This window comes from Phyllobates terribilis, unplaced genomic scaffold (assembly GCF_046119375.1).
Source record: "Phyllobates terribilis strain yellow unplaced genomic scaffold, ASM4611937v1 Scaffold_5__5_contigs__length_657084704, whole genome shotgun sequence".
Taxonomy (NCBI): Eukaryota; Metazoa; Chordata; class Amphibia; order Anura; family Dendrobatidae; genus Phyllobates; species Phyllobates terribilis.
In genome coordinates this window covers 296,175,499-296,195,521 of record NW_027362765.1, presented here as the reverse complement: position 1 = coordinate 296,195,521, position 20,023 = coordinate 296,175,499, and the positions used below count along the sequence as shown (strand labels likewise).

Genomic DNA, 20,023 nt, shown 5'->3' with positions numbered 1-20,023 from the left:
TTTAAACAACAAAAACACCAAACTTTTTGAAAAATTTTTCGGACAAACATTGCCCATAACTTGGGAATACACATTGTGTACGGCACACAAGTCATCATTTTTGGGCCATTAAATACGGGCAGCACCTGTAGGTTGTTTAATTATATAAAACTAAACACCTTTTCTTACAGTCCCCTATGCCTGAAGCCTGGTATAGGTGACCATAAGAAAAGGTGTTTGTTAGCTCATTGTCTCATTCTCTCAAAAATTGGGTATCTAACGACCTACAGGTGCTGTCTGTATTTGCTATGGTCCAAAAATTATGACAGGGAGGGGGGAAATCATTTTTCTAAAAATTATGATAATCTGGGTCATAGCCATACCCAGAAAACATTTCTTGGGAAAAGCTGGAGTTTGGGGATGGTCCTTGTAGAAGTGCTGATTCATCATGGGCCGTTTGTCAACCATAATTGCCTTGCGTATCTTCAGGCCGGTATGCTGCAACCTGCCCAAAATGCTGGGTTGCAGCTGCTGGTGGTGGTGGAGGCCCACTGGGATTGAACAGATTAAAAATCCCCCGAAGTACGGCTGGGGGCGAGGGCATAACTGATGTCCCATCAATCGCCATGACCAGAGCGTTGACTGCAGTCATGTGCATGTTCTGCTTTTCTCGTGGCATAGATCTGAGGCGGCCAGCTATGGATAACCCAAATTTATCCAAGTCATCTTCCTGTGCTGTCCTGCCCACAAGACTGAGGGTGCGACTAGTGAGGGCTTCAAGCACACTAGTCACACCCTCGTGGCTTTTGTCCTTTTTTGTGCCGCCCTTCTCGATGCCATGGGACGAGCAGAACCAGCCCCCCTCCCAGTAGGCCTGGACACATCACCAGTAGAGCTACTGGCAGCGCTTGGAGCAGGAGCAGAAGTCCCCGAACCCGGCACGACGTCCGCTGGACTTGAACAAGAAGGTGAGTGACAACCGGCAGCAGTGGAAGTTGACGGACAACCTGATTGATCCGGCGAGGAAATAATAAACAAGTCCTCGGATTCCTCAGCTGCATGGTCCGTGCTTGTGTCCTCTTGTGGACCTGGTGTTGGGGCCCTGATATTGCCTTCAGTTCTGTATAAAATAAAAGGTAAAAAATAAGGCATTTTAATACAACATTTTTGTAAACATTTCGATTAACAATATTTATTGGGAAATTACCTCCGCAACCTCCTGCTGCTTAGCATGAAGGCCAGCTCGTCCGCAAAAGGCACTTTTCTTTTCCGTGGCGATGCGCCACTTTTCACCGACTGGTGATATTTGACCAGGCGGTCGGTGACCGATCGCCAACGACTTTTGATATCAGCCACTGCAATAACAAAACAAAAGAATATTTATGTACTGCTTTAGCAACAAAAATGCAATTACAAATAGATATCAAAATATTGTACAAATGCAAAAATCAAAACTTACTAATTTCCTCTTGGGCATGTGGTTCCGCATTCACCCACTGGGGATAGATTTCCCTCAACACAGAGGCCCAGGCATCCTTTTTTTTGTTTATCTTTATAGGCCTCACTGGCCCTGTCCCAAATTTCGGGATATTTTTCAATCTAGAGTGAATAATAGTGAATAATACTGTCAGTGAATAATTTTTAGTTAAAAAAGGTTGGAATGAAAAATAAAATATAAATACACACACACACACACACACACACACACACACACACACACACACACACACACACACAAAACATATGTGTAACGGGTCTGGGAGGTGGAACCTCAGAGCAACTAAAAGGGGCAGTCCTTGTAAGGAAGCGGGTGGCTCCCAGGGAAGGCGGGCAGGTAGTCACGGCAAGTGACAGGGACAGTCTCTGGGTAGAAGGGCAGGAGGTCACGGCAAGTGACAAGGACAGTCTCTTGACAGGTGGATGGTCACGGCAAGTGACAGCAGGGTAAGAGTCTCTAGACAGACAGGTGGTCACGGCAAGTGACAGCAGGGAAAGAGTCTCTAGATAGGTTAGCAGGCAGGTAGCAGGTGAGCGCTCCCAGGTGAGCGGGCAAGAGTCTCTGGACAGGCAGGTGGTCACGGCAAGTGACGGCAGAGCCTCCAGGTAGGCTAGCAGGCAGGTAGCAGGTGAGCGCTCCCAGGTGAGCAGGCGGGCAGATCCATAGACAGACTGACAGGTGTTGGAAGGCAGACTGTCGGACCACAGGAATGCAAGCAGATAAGACAGGAATCTGGTAGGTATCAAGCAGAGGTCTGGCAGGTAACTGGCAGGTATCTGGTAACGGAACCTGAGGGCTGAAGCAGAGTTGAAAGGCTTTGCAACAACATTGCTCGGGCACCTCCATTTTGGAGGAGGTGCCTTATATATGGTGAGGTCCTCTGGGGACTCCTTAGGACGGCGCGCGCGGTCCCTTTAAGAGAGGTGGAGCGCGCGCGCGCCCTAAGCACAAAGGCCGGGAAGCAGCGCGCGCTGCCAGCAGAGCGGGAGGGAGGTGCCGGGCACAGAGCGGAGAGGTGAGGGGAACGGCGTCCCTGCCTAGCAGGAGGCAGGGACGCTGATGCTACAGTACCCCCCCCTTTAGGCCCCCCCTTCTTTAGGCCAGACAGAAATTTATCAAGGATGAGCGGGGCATGGATGTTCTCCCGGGGCTCCTATGTTCTCTCCTCAGGACCAAACCCCTTCCAATCCACTAGAAAAAAGGTCTTTCCTCTTACCCTTTTGGTGGCCAGAATGTTCTTTACCTCAAACTCGTTTTCAGCGGAAACCGGAGCAGGAGGCGTACCTGTAGACTTGGAAAAAGAGTTAAGTATCACGGGTTTGAGTAGAGATACATGGAAGGAGTTAGGAATCCGCAAATTGGCCGGGAGTTTCAATTTATAGGCCACCGGGTTGATTTGTTTGATAACTTCCAGTGGACCGATGAACCGAGGCCCTAACTTGTAGGAAGGAATCTTGAGCCGGACATCTTTGGACGAGAGCCAGACCTTATCTCCAGGTTGGAATTGTGGTGGATCCAGACGTCTTTTGTCAGCCTGTTTTTTCATCCGCTCGGATGACTGAAGGAGTGCGGATCTGGTATTTTCCCAAATGGAGGAAAATTCGTTAAAGAGAGATTCCGCAGCCGGATTGTCCACCGAGGTGGAGACGGGAAACAGGATCCGAGGATGCTGACCGTAGACTACAAAAAACGGGGATTTGGAGGAAGATTCGCTCTCGTGATTATTGTATGAAAATTCGGCCCATGGTAAAAGATCCACCCAGTCGGAATGGTGAGCATTAACAAAGTGCCGGAGGAAACTGGTTAAAATTTGGTTGATCCGTTCCACTTGGCCATTGGACTGTGGGTGATAAGCAGAAGAGAAGTCCAAGGTGACCCCCAGCAGTTTACACATGGCTCGCCAAAAGCGAGAGGTGAACTGAACTCCTCGGTCGGATACGATGTGGAGAGGAAGACCATGAAGACGGAAGACATGATGGATAAAGTCTTTAGCTAACTCTGATGCAGACGGGAGACCCGGCAGGGGAATAAAGTGAGCCATCTTGGAAAAGCGGTCAGCGACCACCCAAATGACCGTACAACCGGCGGAGACAGGGAGGTCCGTTATAAAGTCCATAGCTATATGCAGCCACGGGGCAGCAGGTACAGGAAGAGGAAGGAGGCGGCCGGCTGGCAGATGTCTCGGGACTTTGTTGCGGGCGCAGGACACACAGACTGAAACAAAGTTTATTACGTCCTTGTGCAGGGTAGGCCACCAGTAATGCCGGGTAATAAGCTGGAGGGTCTTTTTCTGACCAGCGTGGCCAGCTAGCTTGGACGAGTGTCCCCAGTGTAGAACCTTCTCACGATCAGGTACAGTTACGAACGTCTTACCGGGTGGAAGACGATTTAGATTCACGGGGGCCACCAGCATTACTTTGGCGGGGTCGATGATGTGTTTAGGCTCCTCCTCAAGATCAGAGACCAAAAAGGATCGGGACAAGGCATCAGCTTTGATGTTTTTGTCAGCCGGGCGAAAATGAAGAATGAAATTAAAGCGGGCGAAGAACAAGGACCACCGGGCTTGGCGCGGGTTAAGTCTCTGGGCATTCTGGAGGTAAGCCAAGTTCTTGTGGTCCGTGTAAATTATTACCGGGTGAAGAGCCCCCTCGAGCAGGTAACGCCACTCCTCCAGTGCCAGCTTAATGGCCAACAATTCTCGGTCTCCTATAGAATAATTGCGCTCAGAAGAGGAGAAGAGTTTGGAGAAGAAGCTGCAGGTTACCATTCTTCCGGAAGATGACTTTTGGGTAAGTACCGCTCCGGCTCTGGAGGAGGAAGCATCGACTTCTAGGAAGAATTGTTTGTTGCTGTCCGGACGATGCAGCACAGGGGCGGAGGAAAAAGCTTGTTTTAAGGAAAGGAAGGCCTCCTCTGCTTCGGGCGGCCATTCTCTGGGATTAGCGCCCTTACGGGTGAGCGCCGAGATAGGGGCAGTCCGGGAAGAGAAGTGCGGAATGAAGAGGCGGTAGTCGTTGACGAAGCCCAGGAACTGCTGAATAGCCTTCAACCCCTCTGGTCGGGGCCACTTCTGGATGGCAGACAGATTCTCAGGATCCATTTGTAGGCCGGTCTGAGAGATTATGTAGCCCAGAAAAGGAAGCGAGGTCTGCTCAAAGAGGCACTTCTCATATTTAGCGTAGAGGTGGTCCTGCCTGAGCCTGAGCAGGACCTGACGAACGTCCCTCCGGTGAGTGAGAAGATCCGGAGAGAAGACCAAGATGTCGTCCAGGTACACCACCACGCAGGAGTAGAGAAGGTCACGGAAGATGTCATTGACCAACTCTTGAAAGACGGCGGGAGCGTTACAGAGACCGAAGGGCATTACAAGGTATTCATAATGGCCGTCCCGGGTGTTGAATGCCGTCTTCCATTCATCCCCCTGACGGATACGGACCAGATTATACGCCCCACGGAGGTCCAGCTGGGTGAAGATTCTAGCCCCCCTCAGACGGTCAAATAATTCAGGAATGAGCGGGTATTTATTCTTCACTGTGATCTGGTTAAGGCCTTTATAGTCTATACAGGGACGGAGTGAGCCGTCCTTCTTTTTGACGAAGAAGAAGCCTGCTCCCGCCGGGGAGGTAGATTTCCGGATAAATCCCCGGGCCAGATTCTCCTCAATATATTCAGACATGGACCGGGTCTCAGCAGCGGACAAAGGGTAAATACGCCCACGGGGAGGAGTAGCGCCGGGCATCAGGTCGATTGGGCAGTCGTATGGTCTATGAGGGGGTAATGTCTCTGCCTCTCTTTTATTAAAGACGTCCGCAAAAGACCAATAGGGAACCGGTAGGCCGGGTAGATTGGCTGGGGTAGGAGAAGGGCGAGCAGGATGAACGGGAACTAAACAAGTCTTATGGCAGTCCTGTCCCCAGCGAAGAACTTCTCCGGTCTGCCAATCAAGCACGGGTGCATGTCTCTGGAGCCAAGGTAGGCCTAGCAAGAGGACGTGAGAGAGTCCAGGCAGAACATGGAAGAAGATGCTCTCACAGTGCAGCATTCCCACCTGCAGAGTTATGGATTCGGTGATGAGTTGGATGGGATGTGGTAAGAGGCCCCCATCCCCAGCGGCGACAGATAAGGGTACAGCCAGAGGTTTGGTGGGAATGCGGTATTTCTCTACCAGGGCCTGAGAAATGAGATTTCCGGCAGCTCCAGAGTCAAGTTGAGCCAGTTCAAAATAACGGTTCTCCCCGCAGATGATAGAGACCGACAGCATTAGAGATGGAGAGGGTTTATTTCTGTCTAGGGCGACCTCTCTGAGCGACCCTAGACACAGGCGTTTCCCGACCTCTCCGGGCAGGAACGGATCCGGTGCTCCTTACTGCCACAGTAGAAGCAGCTCCCCTCGGCACGGCGTAATTCTTGATGGGTCTTGACCATCTTGGTCTGGTCGACCTGCATAGGCTCGGGTGAGTGCGCCGGGGGAGTAACGGAGGAAGTGACGGGTCTCTGGAAGGTAGGGGCAAGGCGTGGAAACCTCCTCTCACGGGTGGCCTCTTTGGTGCGCTCCTGGAACCGGATGTCAATCCGGGTGGCAAGTGTAATTAAGTCGTCGAGAGTGGTAGGAATGTCCCGACCGGCGAGTTCATCTTTAATACAACCGGACAGACCCTCCCAGAAGACGGACACCAGGGCGTCGTTATCCCAGGCAAGCTCTGAAGCAAGGGTACGGAACCGTATGGCATATTGACCCACGGTGAGACTTCCTTGGCGGAGGCGTAGCAGAGATGAGGCGGATGAGGTCTTCCGTCCTGGTTCGTCGAAGACCTTCCGGAAAGCCGTGAGAAAGGCTGACAGGTTGGACACCAGGGGGTCTCCTCTCTCCCATAGAGGATTTAGCCAAGCCAGCGCCTCCCCGGTGAGATGGGACATGATGAAGGCTATTTTGGCCCGGTCGGTGGAAAACTGGTGTGCCAACAGTTCGAAGGGCAGAGTGCACAGGTTAATGAAGCCCCGTGCCTGACCGGGATCTCCGCCAAAACGAGGCGGGGCGGTGAGGCGAGGACCGGGAAGAGATGCCATGGAATTGATGGGCAGCGACGCTGCCAGGGTAGGAGTCGTGCGACTGGAAGCAGGTCCCGAAGAGGTAGTCAGTGAGTCCAGGCGGGAGTTAACACTACGCAGGTGGCTCAGGATGGACTCCTGTTGGGACCTCTGACGGGAAAGTTCATGACATAGGTCCGAGAGCGAGGGAGCTTGGGTGCCACCGAGTTCCATGGCCCGAGCAAACTGTAACGGGTCTGGGAGGTGGAACCTCAGAGCAACTATACAAAGGGGCAGTCCTTGTAAGGAAGCGGGTGGCACCCAGGGAAGGCGGGCAGGTAGTCACGGCAAGTGACAGGGACAGTCTCTGGGTAGAAGGGCAGGAGGTCACGGCAAGTGACAGCAGGGTAAGAGTCTCTAGACAGGCAGGTGGTCACGGCAAGTGACAGCAGGGAAAGAGTCTCTAGATAGGCTAGCAGGCAGGTAGCAGGTGAGTGCTCCCAGGTGAGCGGGCAAGAGTCTCTGGAAAGGCAGGTGGTCACGGCAAGTGACGGCAGAGCCTCCAGGTAGGCTAGCAGGCAGGTAGCAGGTGAGCGCTCCCAGGTGAGTGGGCAAGAGTCTCTGGACAGGCAGGTGGTCACGGCAAGTGACGGCAGAGCCTCCAGGTAGGCTAGCAGGCAGGTAGCAGGTGAGCGCTCCCAGGTGAGCGGGCAAGAGTCTCTGGACAGGCAGGTAGTCACGGCAAGTGACTGCAGAGCCTCCAGGTAGGCTAGCAGGCAGGTAGCAGGTGAGCGCTCCCAGGTGAGCGGGCAAGAGTCTCTGGACAGGCAGGTGGTCACGGCAAGTGACGGCAGAGCCTCCAGGTAGGCTAGCAGGCAGGTAGCAGGTGAGCGCTCCCAGGTGAGCAGGCGGGCAGATCCATAGACAGACTGACAGGTGTTGGAAGGCAGACTGTTGGACCACAGGAATGCAAGCAGATAGACAGGAATCTGGTAGGTATCGAGCAGAGGTCTGGCAGGTAACTGGCAGGTATCTGGTAACGGAACCTGAGGGCTGAAGCAGAGTTGAAAGGCTTTGCAACAACATTGCTCGGGCACCTCCATTTTGGAGGAGGTGCCTTATATATGGTGAGGTCCTCCAGCCATTGGCCGGGGACTCCTTAGGACGGCGCGCGCGGCCCCCTTAAGAGAGGGGGAGAGCGCGCGCGCACACCCTAAGCACAAAGGCCGGGAAGCAGCGCGCGCTGCCAGCAGAGCGGGAGGGAGGCGCCGGGCACGGAGCGGAGAGGTGAGGGGAACGGCGTCCCTGCCTAGCAGGAGGCAGGCACGCCGACGCTACAATATGGAGATATGTACGCATGTGTGTATACATGCGCGCACACACACCACAACCCCCCCCCTATATTCTACGGTTTTTTCACACGTCTGAATCTCCGGGACGAGTGGTGATGACATTTCCCAGACATACCGGAGATCCACACACAGACCCATTCTGAAGCATGCTCGGTCACGCATATCTGCAGTGATGTGGATATGTGGACATGAGAAATTGGCCTTATAGCGTATGCAGGAGCTTTTAGTGCATGAACCTGCATACACTGTCCAATAATCTTTCATTTCAATAAATTATTTAAAAAAAAAATGCTCCCGCATAATTTTAATAACTAGCAGAGGGAAAGCAGACGGTTGAGGGCTGATGTTATAGTCTGGGAAGTAGCCAATAATCATGGCCCCTTCCCTTGCTATTAATACCAGGCCGCAGCAGTTAGCTTAGCCTTTACTGGCCATTGTACAGGGGGACCACCACAAAAAAAAACATGGGGTCCCCCTATAAATTGAAGCCAGCAAAGGCTAGCTGCTTTGCCTTTTCTGGCTACTATACAGGAAGACCCCCCCCCCCCCCCCACAAAAAAAAATGACATGGGGTCCCCCTATATATTGTAGCCAGCAAAGGCTAGGCGGACAGCTGCGACCTGATATTAATAGCCTAGAAAGGGGCCATGGTTATAGGCGCCCTCCCAGGCTATAATATCAGCCCTCAGCCCCCCCAGATTTGACACTTCATATTTGTGCGCCAAATCTGGCGCTTAGCCTCGCTCTTTCATGCTGCCCTGGTGCGGTGGCTGGGGGTAATAGTGGTGGGGTTCATGTCAGCGGCAGCTGCCATGAAGCCCAGGTTAGTAATGAGGGTGTTTATAAGACACCCCCATTACTAACCTTCAAAGAGTTAAAAAAAAAAAAAAAAACACTACACCCAGAAAAAAATTATTTAATTGAAATAAATGACACAAGTTTAATCAATTCTTAATTTACAAAAAAAAAATAATTACCTGTCCACGTTCCTGCGCTGATCTCCCATGCACAGCTATCACATCTGGAGATGTGACAGCTGTGCATGGCTGCTGTATTCTCACACTGCCGGGAACACATCCGCTCCCGGCAGCGTGAGACACTGACTGAGTCACCGGAGTGCATTCAGTCAGCGCAGCTCTGGTGACCTCGTTTACGGCCCTGCAGTACCATGGGAATTTCTCACAGTCAGCGGGGCCGTAAAGGAGCTCACCGGAGCAGTGCTGCCTGAACTCCGGTGAACTCGCTTATGCAATGACGGGGCCCTGTCATTGTAGTGGTGGCAGCGGTTTAGAGCGGTCACATTTTATGTGGCTGCTCTAAACTGGAGACCTTCATGGGACACTCGTGGACTACTACGTAGGGGTAAGGATAAAGTTGTGGTTTGTTATTTTATTTTTTATTACAGGAGATCGATGGCTTCGGGGAATTAGGTGTGTAGGTGAGTATAGGTGTATTTTTTTATTTTCAATTTTATTTTAGGTGGCGATTGGCAGGGACAGGTAATGTATTAACTACTTTTTATTAAGTTTTTTTTTATAGGTAACCACTGGCCACCAATGAAAAAAAAATAAAAAAGGGACAGTAAACTAAATAATCTTGGGGGCAATAAAAAAATATATATATATCTAAAAAAGGGAATATGATGGCAAACACCCCCCCCCCCCCAAAAAAAAAGGGGGAAAAAATAAATTAAATAAGGTAGGGGGGCCAAATAAATAATAAATAGGGGCAATATATGGAGGCTAAAACATATGGGGGCTATAATTTAATTTTGGGTAACATTTTACAGCAGGAGCAGGCTGATGGGAACGACTGCTCCAATCGAGCAGCTCCTGCTGGCACTAGTTGACTGGGGACAGACATAGGCCGATGTGAGACTACTACTCCCATCGGCCTATGTCTGCCTGCTCACACCCGCACACACAGACCCCACATACACCCCACACAGACACATACAGACCACATACAGACACACAGACACTACTTACCACACTAATCATTAATCCAACGTTCAGATACATCCGCTTGTACCAGCCGAGATGAGCAGCCATGATCCTGGTAGACGGGAATGCTATGGGATTCTCGTCTTCCTGGATTATGGGATGCTCATGGGATGGCTGGAACGCCCAATTGTGAGGTCACTTCCAATTTGCTGCGGTTTTGTGGTACAAGACCGCAGCAAATGCGCTTCAATTCCACAAGTATTTTTACATATTTGCGGATTTGAAGCGGCCCATTGCAAGTCAATGGCGGCGAAAACGCCACGCTTCTGCAAAATTAATGGATAGCATTCTGCTATCCAGGAGGAAGTGGGGACCAAACCTTATTGTTGCGCACGCCGGAGGTCACTGGAGCAGAAGTCACAGTGACTCCCGGCGCATGCGCACTAGAGCAAATCAGTAAAATAGGGCAGGAAGAAAAAAAACGCGCCTTAAGCTATAGGCACATTGTGCATGCGCGGACTGTGCAGCTCTAGACTGCAAGTCACAAGGCCCTGTGATGGGTAGGGGCGGGCGGGAGGGTGGGAATATTTAAATTAAGCATATAGGCGGGTATTTCTTGGCGTCCCCAGGACGGCAAGCCTAGAAAAAAGGATTTTATAAAAAGCAATTTCACAGCCACAAGACTGCTAATATGAGCCATACAGGTAAGCACAGATTCACATTTCTATCACCTGTATGCCCATATTAGCGGTCTAATAGGTACCAGGGGGTGACAGATTCCCTTTAGGTGTGCTCATCGACTATGTATTTTCCTTCCCTCCTCGTTTGCGTAAAATACTTACCGGTCACTATCTTCTGCTGTTCCTAGTAGAGCTCCGATTCTCATCTGCACCACGTCACTGGAGTTGTGACTGGCCGGATCGATCCAGCGTCTCAATGCAAGTCTGAGAGCCAGAACGAAGCTGTCATAGACTTACATTAACCCCTTCACGACGTGGCCCTTTTCTGTTTTTGCGCTTTTGTTCTTTGCTCCCCTTCTTCCCAGAGCCATAACTTTTTTATTTTTCAGTCAATATGGCCGTGTGAGGGCTTGTTTTTTGCGGGACAAGTTTGTACTTTTGAACGATACCATTGGTTTTACCATATCGTGTACTCAAAAACGGGAAAAAAATTCCAAGTGAGGTGAAATTGCAAAAAAAGTGCAATTCCAAGGTTCTTTTTTTTTTTACCATGTTCACTAAATGCTAAGACTGACCTGCCATTATAATTCCCCAAGTCATTACGAGTTCATAGATACCAAACCTGTATAGGTTCTTTTTTATTTAAGTGGTTAAAAACGTCACCGTTTTCCGAGACACGTAGCGTCTCCATTTTTTGGGATCTGGGGCTGGTTGACAGCTTATTTTTTTTTTTGCCGAGCTGAGATTTTTATTGATACCATTTTGAGATAGCTACGATATTTTGATCCCCCATTAATGCATTTTTTTACACTGTTGTGGCTACCAAAAAAAACGTAATTCAGATTTTTTTTCTCATTCCACCATTTACCGATAGGATTAATTCTTTATATATTGATCGATCTGGCGATTCTGAACGCAGCGATACCAGATATGTGTATATTTGATTTTTTTTAATTGTTTTATTTTGAATGGGGCGAATGGGGGGGGTGATTTGAACTTTGATATTTTTTTTATATTTTTAAAAACATTTTTTTTTATTTTTCACTGGCTTTAATAGTCTCCAAGGGAGACTAGAAGCTGCGATCATGCGATCGCTTGGGTTACTCATAGCAGGGCTTCAGCTCTGCTGTGTGTAGCAAAAATGCTCACTTGCTATGAGCGACAACCGCTGGGAGGCGCTTATGGCATCCCGGCAATGACAACCGCAGGGGTCTCCTGCAGACCCCAGGTTGTCATGCCAATCCATCGGCGACCCGCGGTAATGTGACACGGATGCCGATGGGCAGGATTAGTGACGCGCTTCCAGCGTGGCCATGTTAAATGCCGCAGATCAGCTGTCATCTGCCTCAAAATATGCGGGCTCAGCGCCGGAGCCCGCGTCAAAGGGGGAGACACGCCACGCACCGTACATATATGGTGCACATCGTGAAGGGGTTAAGATAATAATCCTTAGCAGTGACTCGCGGAGCAGGACTGGCACCAGAACCAGTTGAAGGGCGCAGTCAGACTGCAGTATTACTCGCGCAAGTATCGCATTGTAATCGTTGGACTGGCCGGTGCCTCTCCTGACCTGAGAGTGACAGCATGTATTTCTATGCAGCTATCACGCGCAGGTCAGGAGAGCTGATGGCCAGTCTGTGGATTGTGATGTGATCCTCACGTGAGTAATACGGTAGTCTGACTGTGCCCAAAGATGGCGACCAGTACGTATTTTACTACACACAGGGAACATACATTGCTTATAGTTATGGTGGTGGTGAAAAAAAAAAATACCCTGGAGTGTTAGATCTAAATAAGAAATGTAAAAAAGAAATCAAGGTAACAAAGTTATCTACAGAGAAAAATCGCCAGCAACATTAAAATAAATCCCAAACATTTTTATAAATACATCAATGGCAAATAGAAAAAAAACATAAGGTATCGGCCCCTTAAAAGATGATAACAACAAGATGATTATAGAGGACAAAAAAAAAGCTGAGATATTAAACAGGCACTTTTCATCCATGTTCACTAACAAACCGTCTGTTCCAGGTATCTTTAAACAGGGCAAAAATTAAAGTTTACCACCTGATATAACTAGTTTAACACAAAAAGAAGTACGTCTGCATCTGTATCTGACCAAAATTAAACATTGACAAATCCCCCGGCCCAGATGGCATTCATCCACGGATACTGAGAGAATTGAGCTCAGTAATTGACTGACCGCTGTATCTCATATTCTTAGACTCTCTTGTAACAGGGGTGGTGCCACAGGACTGGAGGATAACTGATGTGGTACCGATATTTAAGAAAGGTAAGAAGGTGGATCCAGGCAACTACTGTCTGGTAAGTCTGACATCAGTGGTGTGCAAAGTTTTTGAGGCCATCGTAAGAGATGACCTGCAGAGTTATATCGCAGAGAATAATATAATAAACTAGCTATTGAACCCGTTCTACGCCCGGGTGGCGAGCATTTTTATTGGTATATGGTCTCCCATGCTGGTATGTGCTGCCCCCCTCCTGGTATTTATGCTGCCCCCATCCTGTCCCCACCATCCTATCCTGGTATGCATGGCACCCCTCATCCCCATCCTGGTATGCATGGCACCCATCACCCCCAATCCTGGTATGCATGGCACCCCTCACTCCCAATCCTGGTATGCATGGCACCCCTCACCCCCAATCCTGGTATGCATGGCACCCCTCACCCCCAATCCTGGTATGCATGGCACCCCTCAACCCCAATCCTAGTATTCATGGCTCCCTCATCCCCAATCCCGGTATGCATGGCACCCCTCATCCCCAATCCTGGTATGCATGGCACCCCTCATCCCCAATCCTGGTATGCATGGCACCCCTCATCCCCAATCCCGGTATGCATGGCACCCCTCATCCCCAATCCTGGTATGCATGGCACCCTCATCCCCAATCCTGGTATGCATGGCTCCCTCATCCCTAATCCTGGTATGCATGGCACCCCTCATCCCCAATCCTGGTATGCATGGCACCACTCATCCCCACCATCCTGGTATGCATGGCACCCCTCATCCCCAATCATGTTATGTATGGCACCCCTCATCCCCAATCCCGGTATGCATGACACCCCTCATCCCCAATCCTGGTATGCATGGCACCCTTCATCCCCAATCCTGGTATGCATGGCACCCCATATCCCCAATCCTGGTATTCATGGCTCCCTCATCCCCAATCCTGGTATGCATGGTACCCCTCATCCCTATCCTGGTATGTATGGTACCCCTCATCCTGGTATGCATAGCACCCCTCATCCCTATTCTGGTATGTAAGGTACCCCTCATCCTGGTATGCATGGCACCCCATCCCTAATCCTGGTATGCATGGTACCCCGCATTCCTATCCTGGTATGTATGGTACCCCTCATCCCTATTCTGGTATGCATGGCACCCCTCACCCCCGAATCCTGATATGCATGGTCCCCTTACCCCCCAATCCTGGTATGCATGGTCCCCTCACCCCCCCAATCCTGGTATGCATGGTGCCCTCATCCCCCAATAATGGTATGTGTGGCACCCCTCATCCTGGTATGCATGGTCCCCTCACTCCCCAATCCTGGTATGTGTGGTACCCCTCACCCCCCAATCTTGCTATGCATGGTCCCCTCACCCCCCAATCCTGGTATGTGTGGTACCCCTCATCCTGGTATGCACGATCCCCTCACCCCACAATCCTTGTATGTGTGGCCCCCTCATCCCCCCAATCCTAGTATGCATGGTCCCCTCACCCCCCAATCCTGGTATGCATGGTCCCCTCACCCCACAATCCTGGTATGTGTGGCCCCCTCATCCCTTTCACGCTGTACACACATACAAAAAAATAAACACTTATACTCACCTTTCTTCTCTGTGCTCCAGCGCTGCTGCATCCTGTTCTGCCGGAGGCCGGAGGAGGAGTGCAGCGCCGGAGCACCGCGCTGTCTGGCGCCATTTTGCTGAAGACACACTGCAAATGTGTCTTCAGTAAAATGGCGCCGGATAGCGCTATGCGCCGATCTGATGCCTCACTCCTGCCCCGGTCTCCGGCGAAGAGAGGTGCCTCGGCAACGCTCCTCCCGGTCAGGTAAGTATGTAAGTATGGCGCCGGAGATCGCGGTATGCATTCAGTGTCTACACATACCGCGATCTCCGGCGCCATACACTCCTCTTACCTGTAACCGCTGAATGCGTGCTTCTGCCTGGAGCCAGACTGCGTGTCGCGCATGCGCAGTCTCTCGAGGCTTCAGACAGAGACACGCATCCCCCGGTTATATTATAGATGATAACCAGCACGGATTCATGAAAGATAGGTCGTGTCTAACCAACATGTTGGTTTTCTATGAGGATGTAAGTGCAAATCTGAATGGTGGTGATGCACCTGATGTGATTTATCTGGACTTTACAAAGGGATTTGATACTGTACCACATAACAGCCTTATACTGAAGCTACAGAAGCAAGGACTTGGGGGAACTATATGTAGATGGATAAGGAATTGGCAAAATGATAGGAAACAAAGAGTCGTCATAAATGGTACGTTCTCTAAATGGGATATATAGTCAGCAGTGGGGTGCTGAAGGGATCTGTGCTAGGACCGATTCTTTTTTTTTTTTTTTTTTTTTTTTCAAACATCATTTTTATTTGTTTTTTTTTAACAGAACAAATCAAGGAAAAACATACAAAAACAAATAAAACAAAGGCAGGATGTACAAAATAAGGAATCTGTACACAGATCATGTATAATGAATAATCAATACGTTCCGGTTAGCTGGCTTAACAAATAGACATCTAAACTAAGTATTAGCAAGTTACAGTCATCTTCATTCAATGGAATTAATTAAATAACGATAAATTGTGATGAATTTCTCCCCTGCTTTAGTTAACACGTAAGAGTCCTAGGTTATTATTTAGATCCTCCAGAATATACCATTCTGTAGAGGTGAATAGTTGGACAGTTTTATTCTTTTCAGACATAGAACGGCATGTTATAATAAACTGTTTCCATTTTGATAGAAATTTGCCAGCTTGCTGTTTATTGTTACTAAGGGCATCTAATTGCTCCACTCCCATAAAATGTTTCATTTGGATTATTAGCTCTGCTATAGGGGGAATGATAGGATCCAACCAATGTTTAAGTAACTGTTTTTTTTGCCAGGAGGAGTAGAGTATTAAGCAGTTTTGGGGGGCCTTTGGATTTTTGGTCAGGGTTTTCTGGGTTATCCCAATGATGTAGTATGGCTACATATGGAGAGAGAGTGTATCCTGGGCCCCATATAGTCTTTATCACATCTGAGACTTGATTCCAGTATACTGTTGAATCAGGGCAGGACCATAGGCCGTGCATAAGATCAGAGTATGGGTGATGACATTTAGGGCAAGCAATCATCCTATTTGACAAGGGATCTTTTTTCGGTATATTAAAAGCGTTAATGGCCCCGTGTATTATTTTATATTGAGTCTCTCTCCATGATTCGTTTATAATGTGTTTTCTAAATATATTCCAACCCGATCTAATCTTAGTAGGGATTTCAATGTCATCTAGTTGCTGCTGAGTTTGGAGTTGATACATAATTTTAGAGGTACTTATCATCTTAACGAGATGCGCCCTACCCAAAAAAGATAAGGGCAAATCCTGGCACGACTTCAACTGATCAGTAATTTTTTTGATGAGGGGGGGGGGTAATTTAATGTATATAGAGAAGATGGTAGCCGTCCTATTTTTATACCCAAATATGTGATATGGGATGTAGTTATGTTAATATCATAAAAAGACTTCATTGGGTAGAGTTTCATACCCTTTTCAGTTAATGGTAGCAATTCGCATTTTTTAGTGTTTATTTTGAAACCAGAATATGAGCCAAAATTTTTAAGTAGATCCAACACCAGAGGTAAATGTAGGAAGGGATCTGACATGAACAAAATGATGTCATCTGCAAAAAAAGCCGCCTGAACTGATTTTTTGTTAAATTGGATGCCTGAAAAAGATTTAGGGTCTGACAAAATACGGACTAAGGGTTCAAGAGCCAGATGAAAAAGTAAGGGGGATAGAGGACATCCTTGTCTCGTTCCCTTTTCAAGAGGGAAGGGAGAGGATAGAAAACCCGGGGTATATACCTGGGCTTTAGGAGACGTGTATAAATTACGAATGTCATTAAAAAAGGGGCCTGACAATGACATTTTAGTCAAAACCATGTATAACCAATCCCAATTTATATTATCAAAGGCTTTTTTGGCGTCAAGGGAGATAATTGCTGTGGATCCCTTTAGATCAGGAGTAGAGTGAATTTTATCAAGCGCCAATAATACTTTCCTAATATTTAGTGTGGCTGAGCGACCTTTAACAAAGCCTGCTTGTGCAGGGGATATAAGGTGGGTAGAATAGAGGCCAGTCTGTCAGCCATTATTTTAGATAAAAGCTTAATGTCGATATTTATAAGTGAAATCGGTCTATATGACTTGGGGGATAATGGATCTTTGTCTGGCTTTAGTAACAATTTTACATAAGCCATATTTGCGGAAGGGAAAATGGGATTGCCACAAATTATTTTGTTGAAGATCGGTACCAATAGCAGGGACACCTCTTCCGTTAAGGATTTAAAGAAGTCAGAAGTGTATCCATCAGGTCCAGGGGCTTTGTTTGGTTTCAAATTTTTAATTGTAGTGGCAATCTCCTCCAATGAAATAGGTTTATTTAATATAGATTTATGTTCCTCCGAAAAAAATGGTAATTTGACCTTATCCAAGAGTGTATTAGAGAGGGGCAAGGTTTTTTTTTTTTTTTATATAGGTCCTTATAGAATGAGCCTAAAATCTCATTGATTGATTTAGGGTCCGTGTGAATAATCCCATTATTATTTCTTAATTGAAAAATTCCCTGTGGCTTTCTCATACCTTTAGCTAAATTGGCCATCATCCTTCCCGATTTGTTACCGAATCTATAAAATTATGCTTCTGTTTTGGGATAAATGGAATTTTTCTCTCATATCTGCATATTGATTGAATTCAGATTGTTTTTGGGACCAATGTGTTTTATTAAGAGGGGAAGGATCAAGAAGAAATGTAGTGTAGGCTTGTTTCAGTTCAGAGGACAGTTCACTATATTTTTTCATAACCCTCTTCCTGTGAAAAAAGGTATATGCCAAAATTTTTCCTCTAAGTACCGCCTTGGCCGATTCCCATAATAATGTGGGGTTATCTTGGTGTGCCGAATTGTCAGATAAGAACTCGTTCCACCAAATCTTGAGAGAGGAAATAAAAGAGTCGTCTTTGCAAAAATAATCTGGAAATTTCCACAAGAAGTCTGGGCCCCGAGGGAAATCCCTTGACGGTTCCAACCTCACCGGAGCATGATCAGAAATAACAATATCATCATTTTGCACCGTTACCAATTTAGCCAACAGAGGAGAAGATACAAAAAGTAGTCAATACGAGACCAAGAGTCGTTGGCGTGTGAGAAGTGTATATATTCTCTATTAGTGGGGTTCAAAAACCTCCATGAATCAATTAATTGGCAACTAGACAAAAGAGGTGCCAGTGCTTTGTCATGCGAGGTAACAGATTGCGGGGTACCAGTAGTGTTTTTCCTATCCTCATGAACTGAAACCACCGAGTTAAAGTCTCCACCTATTATTTTATTGGGGTTGGAGTCAAATAGGAGTCTAGTCTCCAATTGTTTAAAAAAGGGTTTGTTGCCTATATTAGGCGCATATACATTGTAGATAGAGAAGGTTCCACAAGACGTAGATAATGTTAGTTGAATCAACCTCCCTTCTCCATCCTGCTTATTAATAAGGATTAAGACTCCAGCTTTTCTGTCTACAGACAGTGAACCATAGATACCTCCAACCCATAGCTTCTTCATCCGAGGCAAATGCGTTTCTTGTAGCAAGGCTATGTCAGGCTTTAAACGTTTTAAATGTCTAAGGACTTCCGTTTTTGGGGAGAGCGTAAACCCTTAACATTCCAAGATACGATATACATATCCAAGGACTGTAAAGATAGACATGTTTGGTGAACAACTTAAAAAATAATGATGACATGTAGTTAAATTACATATTAACGAGCAAAGCTCGAACATGTGAAACAAATTCAAAAAACAATATACAAAAGTTTTAAAGAACTGACCTAGCAAGAGCGTAAACATTTTAACTGCTCGCTAGGGAAAAGACTATCTCCTGGGCTTCACTTCTGCCCGGCCATTTGTGTAATATAACAGATTACATTTAAATTTAAAATAAGATTCAACTTCAAATCTAACTCCCCCCTTAAATGAGGTAATTTATCAAATTTTCTAAACCAATTGCCTCCATAAAAGACTTTCACTCCAGGGCCATCAGGCGTATAAAAGGAGAGACTCCTTTAGTCAGCGATTGTTACGGCTCCGGTCTCCTTTGTCTCCTCGTTTTGTGGGTCTCCTAGGGGACCGTGAACTAGAGGGAGTTTTTGTTTGGAGGGTCTGTTCAGGACTGGCCCAGAGTCTAGGAGACTGTTGACAAAAGAATCTGCCTTATCAGGTGAGATACATTCCCGGAAGGAGCCATCAGTGTCTTTCAGGCGTAGAGTAGCCGAGTAGCGTAGTTGAAAGCGGATTTTTTCTTTGTGCAGTCTGGTGCATAAAGCGCTGAAGGCCTTCCTTTTCCTGGTTACTTCAATTGAGTAGTCTTCGAAAAGCAGGATTCTATGGCCTTGAATGATCAATGGGTGGTTTAATTGTTTGTAGGCTCGGATGATGTCAGCTTTATCATTGAAATCTAAAAATTTCATAATGACTTGTCTTGGCCTTGTAGTATTGTTGGCTCCAGAGACAGAGGGTGGAGGACCAATTCTGTGGACCCTTTCTACCTTTTTACCTTCAGATAATTTTAGGGCTTTTGGAACTTCATTCTCACATAAGGGCTTCAGAGTGTTCTGATGGTATGATTCAGGTAGACCCACCAAACGCAGGTTGCTCCTGCGAGAGCGGTTCTCAAGGTCATCTATACGGTCTCTCAGAATTTAGTTTTCACGAGCCATAGCCACTATTTTGGAGTGGTCCTCATTTGAATCATCTTCAATGTTTGATACTCGTGATTCTAGCTCAGTGAGCTGTTCGGCTTGTTCTTCCTGTCTGGCCTGAAGATCCATCAGGGCAGTATTTAGTGTGGATTGGATTATGATTTTGATTTCAGGAAGTAGCCTAGCAGTGACCTCAGCCGCTAGTTCCGAAGGGTCCATTTGTGATTCCCCTTTTCTCAAAGTAGAATTGCGGGGTGTTTTAGGGGGTTGATGTAGATCCCTCCCATCTTCAAGATGGACTTGCTGTTCCTCTTGGTCTGGGGTAGGAGCCATATTATGAAGATTGGGGAAGTCAGAATGATTGGAAGAGGAAGATTGTTTTTGCCTGCTAAGAAGGTAGCGGTCCATATAGGCCAGAGATAATTTTCGAAAACGACCTTCAGCTGTGTGAAAATTACAAAAAATTTCTGAGCTGCGGGGTCAAAAATTAGGAGTTTGGAGGAGATGTACAGGGTGGGAGAGCAAGAGCTGGTAAACAGAGATCACATGGTCGGCGCCTGA

General features: G+C 47.6%; 1 long non-coding RNA gene across 1 annotated transcript in view; it reads right to left on the bottom strand.

Annotated features, from left to right (window-relative positions):
* Positions 1-235: 235 nt before the first annotated feature.
* LOC141273030 (uncharacterized) overlaps positions 236-20,023 on the bottom strand; it is a 36,829-nt gene continuing 17,041 nt past the window's right edge. The window contains exons 2-4 of the long non-coding RNA XR_012322055.1: positions 1,439-1,578; positions 1,187-1,334; positions 236-1,099 (exon numbers count right to left, since the gene is read on the bottom strand). This is a non-coding gene — a long non-coding RNA (uncharacterized lncRNA). The remainder of the gene's footprint in view (positions 1,100-1,186; positions 1,335-1,438; positions 1,579-20,023) is intronic.